We start from the raw sequence: 14,442 nt of genomic DNA, 5'->3' as shown, positions 1-14,442 counted from the left end.
GCCCGACTCCCGCAAATTTAGATATTTTAAAAACATCTATTTATCAACGAGAAAGAGAGAGATAAGAGAAACAGAGCATCGTTCTAGCATATGTGGTGTAGAGGGTTGAATTTAGGACCTCATGCCTATAGGGTCAACATTACCCACTGCACCAACTCTGGGGCTGCAAAACAAACAAACAAACAAACAAAACAGTTCTTCTTTTTAAAAATAATTTCTTTACATTGTCCAAAAAATAATTCTTTTCTGGGCGGGGGAGACAACATAATGGTTATGCAAACAGACTCTCATGCCTGAGGCTCCTAAATCCCAGGTTCAATCCCCTGCAGGGCTCTGATGTTTCTCTCTGCATCTCTCTCAAAAAAATAAAAAAAATAAAATTTAAATAAATAATAATTCTTTTCCAACTATTATTTTGTATTCTTAAAAAATAGCAAACTTGTGGTGGGTGGCACAGGATATTGGTGGTGGGGACAGTGTGGAACTATATATATATATATATTGTTGTAGTTATTATTGTTGTTATTGATGTTGTCATTGTTGCATAGGACAGAGAGAAATGGAGAGAGATGGGGAAGACAGAGAGGGGAGAGAAAGATAGACACCTGCAGACCTGCTTCACCGCTTGTGAAGTGACTTCCCTGTAGGTGGGAAGCTGGGGGGCTTGAACAGGGATCCTTATTCAGGTCCTTGCACCATGAGCACTTAACTCGCTGCGCTACCGCCTGACTCCCTATTGTATATATTTTAAAAGATTTTCATACCTGAAGTTCTGAGATGCCAGGTCTAGTTCCTAGTACTACCATTAACCAGAGCTGAGGAGTGCTCTGAGGAAACACACAGACTTTTTTTTTTTACTTTTAATAATAATAATAAGAACAACTATTATTATTATTTTTAACCAAAACATTGCTCAGTTCTGCCTTTTGGGAGTATGGGGGATTGACCTTGGGGGCTTTGAAGCCTCAGGTACAAGAGTTCCTTTGCATAACTACTATGTTATCTCTTAGGTCCCAAAAGGAAGAATTTTAAACAAAGGACAGCTTTGTAGAACTTAAAAAAAAAAAAACTTCTGGCACACACTTAACTTGCTGCACTATAATTTTACTTATGCAATAAAATTTATAGAGTATTTTCTATAAATCAGGCATTCTGCTAGGTGTTGTGGAAGATATAAAAATGAATGAAGAAAAAACACTGCATAGATTTATCTTGATAATGGAAATGAGGAGCTGAGGGAATTCAGAAAATTTACAATTCATTTCTGGCTACATATTCTAGGAAAGACAGTATTCACAGTTCTAGGACCAGTACAATGCTCAGAGAGGAAAAATAGTTGGCTTACTGTAGTTTGTATCCCCAAATTTATTACCCTAAAGGATGATAAAGGATGTTGATCTGGTAGGTGGTACAGTGGATTCTCAACAATTAGGTCCTGAGTTCCATCCCTCCCTGGCAGCACATGTACTAATGATGTCTAGTTCTCTCCTCCTTTCTCATGAATAAATAAATAAATAAATAATTTTTAAAAAAGGATAACAAAGGATGCACATGAGGACATGTTTCTTTACCTAAATCATATAGTTGCTTAGTACTTTCTTGTCAAATCCCTACTAGTAATTTCTCCAGAGAAAGGGAAGAAAATCCCCACAAGGAAGTTTCCCAAGCACACAGGACACCTCCAAAGAGATACAGAAAGGAGACACTACACCTACTATTAGGGCTGTATTTTTTATTTTTAGGTTTTTAAAAAATATTTATTTATTCTCTTTTGTTGCCCTTCTTGTTTTATTGTTGTTGTTGGATAGGACAGAGAGAAATCAAGAGAGGAGGGGAAGACAGAGAGGGAGAGAGAAAGACACCTGCAGACCTGTTTCACCGCTTGTGAAGCGACTCCCCTGCAGGTGGGGAGCCGGGGGCTCGAACCAGGATTTTTACGCCGGTCCTTGCGCTTTGCGCCACGTATGCTTAACCCAGGACTCCCAGGACTGTATTATTTTAGTGGTCTCCATGAGAATGAACTTCTAGGCTTTAAAAGCAAAACTAGGGAGCAGCTCAGTGGAAGTGTATACCTTTCATGGAGGCGACCCTGCATTGGATACCTGCAGCAACAAAACAAAACAATTGTAAACCAGGCCAGTTCCAACCTAGATGCTCCATGTACTATAGTGGTGCTTTGGTTAGTCACTAGCTCTCAGGCAAAACTCTTTTTTCTCTTGTGAAGTGGGAAAAAAAAAAGAAAAAAAGAAAAATCTTTATAAAAGAAACAAAAGATGTAAAATAGTAGCTGGGGAGGTGGCTCAGTTAGGAAGAATGCACTTTCACATGTGAGTTCTGGGTTTGATAGCCAGTGATGCATATGCCAGATTTGAAAGGTGCTCTGCTCTTTTATAAAATAAATATTAAACCAATCTTAAAGTGACAGTAGTGAGTAGAGGTGGCTAAGTGGTAGAGCACAGGACTTGCAAGTATGAGATCTTGAGTTTTACCCCCGGCAGAAGATATGAGGAGTGATCCTCTGGGATGTTTCTTATTAACCAGTCAATAGACTTTAAAACATTTTTAAAAATCTTAAAGAGAAAAAAATTGTTAACCAGGTTTATGGGCAAAGAGCACCCAATCATCCCAAACTGAGAAAACCTGAGAACTCAGTAAACTGGAGATTGTCCGATGATCCCTTTTGGAAGCTGCGGGGACGCCAAGGCTGTCCTCAGTCTGTCAGGACAGGCGGGAACGCGCGCCTCCGTGGCCGGGAGGGCGGCCCGTCATCGGGAGCGCGCACGGCGCCCCTGGGTCTGACGTGCGCGCCCCCGTCCTCCCCGGGCTCTTCCTGCGCCGTGTCGCCTCCGCGCGCCCGCCGCCTCCCGCCTCCCGGGGCGCCGCGGACAGACGGGCGCCGAACTGGTTGAGGCTCCGGGGCCGGCGGTAAGGAGGGGAGCGCAGAGGAGGGGAGCGCAGAGGAGGGGAGCAGGGAGGCCACCGCAAGGCCGGACGGGCCGGAACTGCGGACGGGCCTAGAGGCGGGCCGGGCCGGACTGGGGGGCCTTGGGGAGGTGGCTCCCGCGTCTCGGAGACGGGGCGGCCTCACCTGGGCCGGCCGGGGGGCTCCCCTGACCTGGGCCGGACGCGGGGCTCTGGCGCCCTCACCCGGACCGCACGGAGACTGGGCGCCCCTCACTGGACTGACGGGGATCTCTGATCTCCCCACTTTTGGACGGGGCGGGTCGATTCCCCTCATAGGGGCTGGACGGGGTGGGCTTCCGTCGCCTAGATGGAGGCACTCGGTGAGGGGCGTGCGGGGGACTCGGGCGTCCTCGCCTCGGGGCTTGACGGGGCTGGACGGGCGGGCGACCCTTACCTGTGCGGGACTGGGGACTCGACTCGCTGAGGTGGGGGACCGGGCTCTCGGGACTCGGGTCACTTGAGCCGGTGGGGACTCCGTGGGGGCCCGGCGAGTGGCATCCTCTGGGGCGGGTAGCGGTGGCCGCCCTCAGCTGAGTCCCGACCGGGTCGGCGGGCCGGGGGGGCGTGCGACCCCAGGGGTGCTGACCCGCGGGCGAGTCAGGGTGGCGGCCGCATCCCGCCGGGAGCTTGGCCCCGCCCGTTGCCGGCAGCGCCGGGCGAGCCCCTGTCCAGGGTGCCGGGTCCCTGAGCTGACTGCCGGCCCCTGGGGCCCGCGGGCGCAGTGAGTCCCGACGACGAGCGAAACCGCACCGAGCTCCCGGCCGCCTGGGCGGTGCACTGGGGCCGCGGAGGTGACGGGGGTGCAGCCGGGCGAGGGCGGCGGTGGCGGCGGCGGCGGCGGGGGTGTAGACAGGCAGGGTTCAGTTAGGATCCCAGGGCGGTAGGGTGTGTGTTCTCCGAAGTCTCAGAAATTCCCAGGGAAATGTAGCAGAATAGGTATTTGCGGAATCGCGGGTTTCATTCAGTTGAAGGGAAACACCAAGCCCACTCCACTTTTGGAAGGAGAAGTTGGGCTGGCCTGATAGATTTCAGCGCTGCCTGTGAATGGACTGCAAGATCTGTGCTCTTGTACGTGATGGTAGGCGGGTAGCTAGCTGCTTATTAGATTGTTTTAAAATTAATCCACTAATTGAATTATATTTACTTGTTTATTTATTTATTTATTTTAGAGAGAAATAGAGGAGGGGAAGACAGAGAGGAGGAGAGAAAGACAGACACCTGCAGACCTGCTTCACCGCCTGTGAAGCGACTCTCCTGCAGGTGGGGAGATGGGTGCTTGAACCAGGAACCTTGTGCTGGTCCTTGCGCTTTTGTGCCACGTGCACTTAACCTGCTGTGCTGCTGCCCGACTCCCTATTTACTTGTTGTTCCCCTTCCCCAAGATTTTACTTATTTATTAATGAGAAAGATAGGAGGAGAGAGAAAGAACCAGACACCACTCTGGTACATGTGCTGCCGGGGGTTGAACTAGGGACCTCATGCTTGAGAGTCTGATGCCTTATCCACTGTGCCACCTCCCAGACCACATTTACTTGTTTTTTTATAATAAGACAGAGAAATTGAGGGGGAGAGGGACAGAGGTAGAGAGACACCTGTGGACTTGCTTTGCCGCTTCTGAAGCGCCACCCCCCTTGCAGCGGTGTGTGTGTGTGTGTGTGTGTGTGTGTGTGCGCGCGCGCGTGTGCGCGCGCGCGCGCGATGGGTGGAGGGGTTGAACCCAAGTCCTTGCATGAAAGTCATTTGAATAACCATTGGGCTGAAAGGCCATGAAAGTCATTTGAATAACCATCGGGCTGTCCCCAGTCCTGTTTTTTTAAAAAAAATAGTACAAAATGTATTCTGGTGTTATAAATTAATATGGCATATGGGAAAAAGTGGATCTGTTAGGATAATACTTACATGTGAACATTATATATAGCTTACATTATATTATACAAAGTTGGAAGCAGGGTGGTAATTTCCACTATTTCTGGGACATGCGATGAATATATCAACATCAGAAGATGTGCCTGTAAATAAAGGTTTCCCACCCCCATCTCAGTTATTTGATCTGAATTTCTGTGTATAGTAGTTAAGATAGTCTGAGAATTTTTTCATTTAGCATTTGTATCATTCAGATAATTTCCTTTCACTCTGCTGAATATGTTGTTTTTATTTTAATGGCAGAATTTTATTAGATGTGGAACCAGGTTTTATCATGTTTATCAGTTCACCAATTCTAAATTTATGACTTTGAATATCTGTACTTTGGGAGTCGAGTGGTAGTGCAGCAGGTTAAGTGCATGTGGCGCAAAGCAAGGACGGGCTTAAGGATCTCAGTTCGAGCCCCACCCACTTTCAGGGGAGTCTTTTTACAAGTGGTAAAGCAGGTCTGCAGGTGTCTTATCTTTCTCTCCCCCTCTCTGTCTTCCCCTCCCCTCTCCATTTCTCTCTGTCCTATCCAATAACGACAACAATTACAAAAAAAAAAACAACTTGAAAATCTGTACTTAAATTTTCTCCCATAGTGTAGGTGACTGCGTGTCAGCTCACCTGATAGAGCACACGTTACTATGCTTGAGGACCTGGGTTCAAGCCCTTAGTCCTCACCTGCCGGCAGGGAACTTTATGAGTGGTGGAGCAGTACTTCAGGTATCTCTGTATCTCTCATTGCTTCATACCTTCACACACACACACACACACACACACACACACACACACACACACACGAAAGAGAGAGAGGGAGAGAAAGGGAAAAATAGGTCCTGTAAAATGGCTCACTTAGTGTGCTGCTTTGCTATGTGCTCAACTCAGGGGTTAGCCCATTTACCTGTGAATTAGAGGAAGCTTTAGTGCTGTGGTCCTCCCACTTCCTATCTGAAAAAAATAAATGGTTATGGAACACAGACTCATGCAGGTACTGAACAGTGATAACCCTAGTGGCATATATATGTGTGTGTGTATCTTTGCCTTAATCCAAACTTAAACTTGTTCAATTACTGTATATTTATTCCAACTCAGATGATGCATCTCATTACAATTGAAAATCCCTTTTCCCTCCATTCTTTAAAAAAAAATTATTTATTCCCTTTTGTTGTCCTTGTTTTATTGTTGTAGTTATTATTGATGTTGTCATTGTTGGATAGGACAGAGAGAAATGGAGAGAGGAGGGGAAGACAAAGATAGAGGGAGAGAGAGAGATAGACACCTGCCGACCTGCTTCATTGCTTGTGAAGCGACTCCCCTGCAGGTGGGAGCTGGGGCTCGAACTGGGATCCTTACTCCGGTCCTTGAGCTTTGCGCTACTTGCACTTAACTCTCTGCGCTACCACCCGACTCCTCCCTCCATTCTTTTGTAGCAATGAAAAAAAAGTGAGAGACTTCTGGAAATTAACTTTAAGGAGAGTAGTAGCTAAGTAGCAAACATTTCTTATATTGAGGTTGTAGAACTGGAATGACTCTATTTTGGGGTGGGGATGATTATGATTGGATAGAGGATTTTTGGAGGATGAGGTCCATACTGTAGCCTATGGAATTCCTAGGCTCAGAAATTATTTTAATTTTGTTTCAGATAGGGAGAAAGACTGAGAGGAGAGAGCGAAAGAGAGGAGACACTTCTCCACCGTCTGTGGTGCTGTCTGTTGTACTCTTATCTGGGGCAGGGTTTAAACTTGGGGCCATCACTCAAGGTGAGGTACACTATAAAGGGTGAGTGAGCTTTTCCTAACCTCTCTACAAGTTTTAATAAGTTGTAATATCTATAGCTCTTTCCTTATATAAATAGGTCAGCCTGTCAGTCTAAGGGTGACTGGCTTCCCAACGCTCGTCCAACCTCCGTTAACTGCTAAGAGAGCTCAGGGATTTTTCTTTCTTTTTTTTAATTTTTAAAAATATTTATTTATTTATTATTCCATTTTTTGTTGCCCTTGTTTTTTATTGTTGTGGTAGTTCTTATTGTTGTTATTGATGTCATTGTTGGATAGGACAGAGAGAAATGGAGAGAGGAGGGGGAGACAGAAAGGGGGAGAGAAAGAGACACCTGCAGACCTGCTTCACTGCTTGTGAAGCGACTCCCTTGCAGGTGGGGAGCCCGGGGTTCTAACCGGGATCCTTAATGCTGGTCCTTGAGCTTTGTGTCACCTGCGCTTAACCCACTGCACTACCGCCTGACTCCCTGGGATTCCTTTTAAAGATAGTTTTTTTTAAAAAAAGATTTTATTTGTTTATTAATGAGAAAGATAGGAGGAGAGAGAAAGAACCAGACATCACTCTGGCACATGTGCTGCCAGGGATTGAACTCAGGACCTCATGCTTGAGAGTCCAAAGCCCTATTACTGCGCCACCTCCTGAACCACAGTCTTATTATTATTATTATTATTATCATGAGTTAAGATAAATAAAACATGCCAGGGTGGGGAAGAAAGCATAATGGTTATGCAAGAAGATTCTCATTCCTGAGACTCTTAGTCCCAGGTTCAATCTTCTATACCACTGTAAGCCAGAGTTGAGTAGTGCTCTGATAAAGAGAAGAAAAAAAAAAAAGATAAAACATGCCCAGTTCTTTTTCTTTTCTTCCTTCCTCTTTCTCTCTCTCTCTCTCTTTTTTTTTTTTTTTGCTTCCAGGGATGTTGCTGGGGCTCTGTGCCTGCACCATGAATCTACGGATAGTCCTGGAGACTATTTTTTTCCCATTTTTAAAGTTTTATTGGATAGGACAGAGACAGATTGAGAGAGGAGGGGGAGATAGAGAAGGGGAGAGAAAGATGGATACCTGCAGACCTGCTTTATAGCTTGTGAAGCCAACCTGGGGGCTTGAATTGGGATCCTGTGTGGGTCCTTGAGCTTCAAACTGTGTGTTTAACCCAGTGTGCTCCCCATCCCCCCCCTCCTCTTCCTCCTCCTCCTCCTCCTCCTCCTCCTCCTTCTTCTTCTTCTTTTTTTTTTTTACCATTGCACTGATCAGCTCTGGTTTACAGTGGTGCAGGGGATTGAACTTGGGACTTTGCCTTTCTTTCTTTCTTTTTTTTTTTTAAAAACATATCTATCGTTATTTTTTGCTACCAAGGTTACTGCTGGGCCTTGGTGCCTTCACAACTCTACTTCTTCTGGTGGCCATTTCTTTTTCTTCTTTCTGTTTTTGATAGTGAATGAGGGACAGATATAGAAAGGAGAAACACTTGCAGCACTGCTTCATCCTCCTGAAGCTTCTCTACTGTAGGTGGGGTCCAGTGGCTTGAACCTGGTAACTTACTTGTGTGCTCTACCAGATGTGCCATCACCCCGTCCCTCATAAGAAGAGGTTTATTGGGAGTCGGGCAGTAGGGTAGTAGGTTAAGTGCACATGGCGCGAAGCACAAGGATCCAGGTTCCAGCCCCTGGGCTCCCCACCTGCAGGGGAGTTGCTTCACAGGCGGTGAAGCAGGTCTGCATGTGTCTATCTTTCTCTCCTCCTGTCTTCCCCATCTCCCTCCATTTCTCTTTGTCCTATCTAACAATAACGACAGCCATAACAACAATAATAACTACAACAACAATAAAAAACAAGGGCAACAAAAGGGAAAATAAATATAAAGATATACATATATATATATGTATATGTATATATATATGTATATGTATATGTATATGAGGTTTAATATTGTGAACTCAGAGAAGGCCAATGCTTGACTTTACTCTTTTCAGGGTGAGGAATAATTTTTCATTACATGGCTTGCATTTAAAGATGAGAATTAAGGTGGTGTGGGAGATGGCACAGTGGATAAAGCGATGGATTCCCAACCATGAGGTCCCGAGTTCAATCCCTGGTAGCACATGTACCAGAGTGATGTCTGGTTCTTACTCTCTCTCCCCTGTCTTTCTTATGAATACATAAGTAAATTCTTAAAAAAAATTTAAAAATATGGGCAGAGGGTAGATAGCATAATGGTTATGCAAACAGACTCATGCCAAAGTCCCAGGTTCAATCTCCCGTACCACCATAAGCCAGACCTGACAGTGCTCTGGTTAAAAAATAATAAATAAATAAATAAAAATTAATAAAAATAAAGGTGAGAATTAAGTATGTGACCTTTGATGGGCCTAGTGGAATGGAATAAAGCAGAACTTGTATCTCAACATTCTCCTTTCATACTTCATTTACTTTCTGTATTAGACTCAACAGATTGGAGGTGATTGTTGACTATAACATTTATGTTTGTGCTGATCTCTTGTGAACTTTTTGTGTTTTTGGGTGTATTTCTGGGGATTTTCCTGGGAAACTTCTAGGCATATAGTCAGTCAGTGGCTTTGGAGTTGTATTGGGGCTAAGATTATTTTTATATTTGAAGTTTGAGTCTTCTTGTTTTCTAAATAGCCTTAAAAATAGAAAACACAATTTTTTATTAACACTCAGAGAAATCTGGCTACAGACTATGTTGTTGTGATAGACAGTACAGCCAAAAATATATTCAAGAAACTTCCTCTACCTTACCCACTGTAGCAAGCTTAAATAAGAAACAAAGAAGTTATGTAAGAAAGTTTTTTAAAAAAAAATAAGAGCCTGATTCCCCCCCAGAATATCAAATATAATGATTTTTTTGTGCTGGTTTTTCCTTTACCTCGGCTAAATTCAGACAGTACTACCTGCTTCTAATTCATTTCAAAAACTGAATTCTGGTAAAGAATTTAGTCAAATTTTTACTCCCTGTAATTTGCCTTCTCATGATATCAATAGTTATCAGTTACTTTCATTTTCTAATATCTTTATTTATTTGATAGAGACAGCCAGCAATTGAGAGGGAGAGAGACAAAGAGATACCTGCAACATTACTTCACCACTTGTAAAGCTTTCCCCCTGCAGGTGGGGGCTGGGGTTTGAACATGGGTCCTTGCGCTCAGCCAGATGTGCCACCACCTGGCCCCAGTTACTTTGTTTTTTTGCCCCCAGGGTTATTGCTGGGGGTTGGTGCCTACAGTAAGGAATCCACTGCTCCTGGAGGCCATTTTTTCTCTTTTGTGGCCCTGGTTGTTTATTGGTGTTGTGCTTACTATCATTGTTGTCGTCGTTGTTGCATAGGACAGAGAGAAATTGAGAGAGGAGGGGAAGAGAGGGGGAGAGAAAGATAGACACCTGCAGACCTGCTTCACCGCTTGTGAAGTGACTCCCCTGAAGGTGGGGAGCTGGGGGCTAGAACTGGGATCCTTAGGCCGGTCTTTGCGCTTTGGTCCTTGTGCTTTGTGCCAGGTGCGCTTAACCTGCTGTGCTACCACCCGACCGCCTACTTTCATTTTTAAAAAAATTTATTTCTTTATTGGGGAATTAATGTTTTACATTCAACACTACTTTCATTTTTTAAAGATAAAAAAAAAGTCTATTGGTAGAGGCTGTAGTACAAAAGGAAGAGGCAAGGACATTGTCTGATCTGCATTTGCTAATTTATTGTTTTGACTGTAATTCATATTAAAAACATTTTAGAGGGGGATGAGCGGTGATGCACCAGGTTAAACATACATGTAGTACTAAATACTGGGATCCACACAAGGATCCACGTTGGAGCCTCTGGCTCCTCACCTGCAGGGGGATGCGAAGCAGGTCTGCAGGTGTCTATCTTTCTCCCTTTCTGTCCCCTTCTCCCCTCTCAATTTCTCTCTGTCCTGTCCAATTAAAAAAGAAGAAGAGGAGTTGGAAGAAGGAAAAAATTACTGCCAGGAGCAGTGGCTTGGTAGTACAGGCACTGAGCCCTGAAGGCAAAAAAAGACAAAAGCAAAACGGACCAGAAAATTTATACACCTGTTTAGCGTGCATGCAGGAGCACTTGTGCACACAAAATTGAAATTAAAGTTTGGTGAAATAGTTCTAATTTTTTAGGACCTTACAGGAGCTGCCTCAAAATGACCACTGTGTCTGTCACTTCCCAACTAGTTCCATGCTCAGTGATAATATGTTGATAGCCTAAAATTGATCTTGGTAGTTTTTACATAAGATTAGTTAGTAAATGGCACTGTTAAGAGCACCCCATGCCCCTACTCCCAGACAGCTGTTAAACATTAGACAGCATTCCACTGCTTACAGTACACGTCAATATTTTCTCTTCTACTTTATTTACTTAGAAACAGTGATGGACGGCTGGGAGATAGCTCACTTTATAGACAGTTCACCTTACCAAGTATGGAGCTTTAGGTTCAAGTCCTGTCATAATCAACAGCACAGTCAACCAGGGGAAGCTTCATGGATGGGGGAGCAATGTTGTTTCTCTCTCCTTCTCTGAAATAAAAAAAGATGAACAAATCAGCCCAAGAGCAGTGGGATCATACATGCATGAAACCCTGGCATTGCAACAAGCAAAAATCAAAAGATTGGGTTTTAAGCCCATAAATTATTTTTATACCTAGCTAATGTTTTAATGATTTTTTTTAAAACAATTAGTTTTATATCTAGTCTGTAGTTAAGCAATAGCAAAAACATCTGGTTTTGTCAACTTTCTTCATCTTTTCAGGTTAAATAGTTATTAGCAAAACTAATTCTCTGGACTCCTAATCTGGAGTTGTTTATAGTGGATTTCTCTGATAACACATTCATATAGTGCAGTTGGGGTACTTAATATGTACTACTTGTGTTAAACAGTTTGACCAGAGATAAAGTTGGAACTTTGACCCTGAGGCCTTTATGCTTATGTGGGGGGTTAAATATGTAAACAAAGATAATACTGGGTAGAAAGTATTCTGTGGTAAAGGGAGAAAGATAAAGCCCTAGTAGAGTTAAGAGGGAGTTGGGAGAGCTTATTTCTAGTTGTAAGGATAAGGGTAGACGTTAAAAATTTTTGTTTTTAATTGCTGCCAAGGTTATTGCTGGGGCACCACATTCCTGCACCACAAATCCACCATTCCCAGTGGCCATTTTTTTTCCTTTTTTTTTTTATATAGGACAGAGAAATTGAAAGGGGAGGGGAAGGTAGAGAGGAAGAGAGAAAGACACCTGTAGTACTGTTTCACCACTCATGAAACTTCTCCCTGGCAAGACACTGGGTAGAGGTTTGAACCTAGGTCCTTGTGTATGGTAACATGTGCAATCAACTGAGTGCACCATTGCCTGGCTCCTAATTAAAAAAAAAAAAAAAAATAATGCTCCTCAGAGGAATGAACTAGGGTCTTAGGCTTGTGTAACATCTCTGAGCAACCTTCCAAGTTTAAAGATTTATTTTATGTATTACACAAGAGTTTCACATTAGACAGAGAACAGCCAGAGCATCACTGTGGTATGTGTAGCACCGAGGGTTGAACTGTCAACTTCAGACTTTCAAGTCTGATGCTCTACTAGTTGAGCTATTTCCCCCAGCTCAGGCCCAATTTTAAATTCTCTACCTTATGTACATAGAGAGGAGAGACAGCACAGTATTTCACTATGTATGGTGCTCCCCTGGTGCCATTTATGGTGCTGCTCACTATATTGGGTGAACTGTCTCCCTGCCCAAGAGGTGACTTTAAAACCATGCTTTGAACAACGCTTAGTACCAGATGGAAAACTTTGAATGCTGGTTTTCGCTTCTTCAGCTTATCTTTAACTTTTGTCTTTGGAGTCTTCTATTACTTCTTTTTTTTTTTTTTTTTAAAGATTTTATTTATTAATGAGAAAGATAGGAGGAGAGAGAGAGGGAGAAAGAACATGATACATGTGCTGCTGGGGATCGAACTCAGGACCTCATGCTTTAGAGTCCAGTGCTTTATCCACTGCACCACCTCTGGGACCACTTACTTCTTTACTTTAAATATGCATTAAATGCTGTGCTTCTGATTAGCATATGACTTAGAGAACACTTAGGTATCCTTAACATAAAAGCTGAAGGGAAAATTATTAACACTAGGGAAACAGAGTTCATCAATCCTAAAAACTTAGGAAAGGAAAAATGCTTTCTTTGTAAGGAGATACCAGTGCTTTTTGTTTTGTCAAATAACACCTTCTTCTTCTAGCGTTTGCCCTTCTTCCGTAGCCAGTCAACAGCGTCAGGTTGAGCCTGATGTAAAGTTTCGAGACCTCCTTTGACTCCAGATTCAAAAAATAACACCAATTGGCAGTAGCAGAATAATTTTTTTTAAAGCAGCTTCTAAAATGTGATTTTTTTTTTTTTTGCCTCCAGGTTTATTACTGGGGCTTAGTGTCTGCACCATGAATCCACTACTCCTGGAGACTATTTTTTTTCCCTTTTGTTGCCCTTATTTTATTGTTGTTATTATTATTGTTGTTATTGATGTCGCTGTTGTTGGATAGGACAGAGTGAAATCGAGAGAGGAGGGAAAGACAGAGGGGGAGAGAAAGCTAGGCACCTGCAGACCTGCTTCACCACCTGCAGGTAGGGATCGGGGGCTCGAACCGGTAAGTTTGTGCCGGTCCTTGCGTTTTGCCCCATGTCTGCTTAACCCGCTGCGCTACTGCCTGACCCCCCCTCCCCCAAAATGTGATTTTTAAGTGGCTGGATCTTAATTTTTTAAATATTTATTTATTTATTTTCCCTTTTGTTGCCCTAGTTTTTTTATTGTTGTTGTAGTTATTGTTGTTGTTATTGATGTCATTGTTAGATAGGACAGAGAGAGGAGGGGGAAGATAGAGAGGGGGAGAGAAAGATAGACACCTGCAGACATGCTTCACTGCTTGTGAAGCGACTCCCCTGCAGATGGGGAGCCAGGGGCTCAAACTGGGATCCATCTGTCGGTCCTTGCACTACGCGCCATGTGTGCTTCACCCACTGCGCTACTGCTCGACTCCCTGGATCTTAATTTTTGGAGATAGTTCTGGTTTATGTAGAAAAGCATTTTGTGACCACAGAATGTGAGCTAAGATCTACAGGGATGCAGAGGTCACATAAGCTCCTAAGCTGAGTATGGGCCTCAGATCAGATCGAATTGATGGGGTTTATAGTCAACAATATTTATATACCTTTCCCATATTTGGGAGGTACTCTCTTCCCCGATCCAGCTTTCTGGTCCTTTTTCCAGCCATGACATCATCTCCCTAGACAATAACTTGGATCCACCTGCATATCAGATTTCAGGCTCAGGGATAACAAAAACTAAACAAACAAAAACTATTATAGACACAGGCCTTTTGGAATATAACTAAAGTATGCCTACTAGCTATCTACAAAACGGAGACTCCCCCCAACTTCATCTGCGCTATTTCAGCCTTTAGGTTCATAATTAGTCAACAACTTGTTTGGCTTTATATGTTAACTCTCTTTTCAGCCACCACATTCCAGATGCTAGCATGATGCCAAACAGACTTCCCTGGATGGACAACCCCACCCATGTGTCCTGGAGCTCCACTTCCCCAGAGTCCCTCCCCACTAGGGAAAGAGAAGAAACAGACAGGGAGTATGGATTGACCTGTCAATACCCATGTTCAGTGGAGAAGCAAGTACAGAAGCCAGACCTCCCACCTTCTGCACCCCATAGTGACCGTGGGTCCATACTCCCAGAGGGTTAAAGAATAGGAAAGCTATCAGGGGATGGGATGGGATGGGATATGAA

At 43.8% G+C, this 14,442-nt stretch overlaps 1 protein-coding gene across 3 annotated transcripts in view; it reads left to right on the top strand.

Moving 5' to 3' along the window:
* The first annotated feature begins 2,812 nt into the window (after nt 1–2,812).
* RABGAP1L (RAB GTPase activating protein 1 like) overlaps nt 2,813–14,442 on the top strand; it is a 527,154-nt gene continuing 515,524 nt past the window's right edge. For all 3 annotated transcript variants that reach the window (XM_060197904.1, XM_060197905.1, XM_060197906.1), the window contains exon 1: nt 2,813–2,925. The gene's annotated coding sequence lies outside the window, so the exon portion shown is untranslated. The remainder of the gene's footprint in view (nt 2,926–14,442) is intronic.

Source organism: Erinaceus europaeus, chromosome 9, assembly GCF_950295315.1.
Source record: "Erinaceus europaeus chromosome 9, mEriEur2.1, whole genome shotgun sequence".
Lineage (NCBI taxonomy): Eukaryota > Metazoa > Chordata > Mammalia > Eulipotyphla > Erinaceidae > Erinaceus > Erinaceus europaeus.
This window is presented reverse-complemented; position numbering and strand designations above follow the sequence as displayed.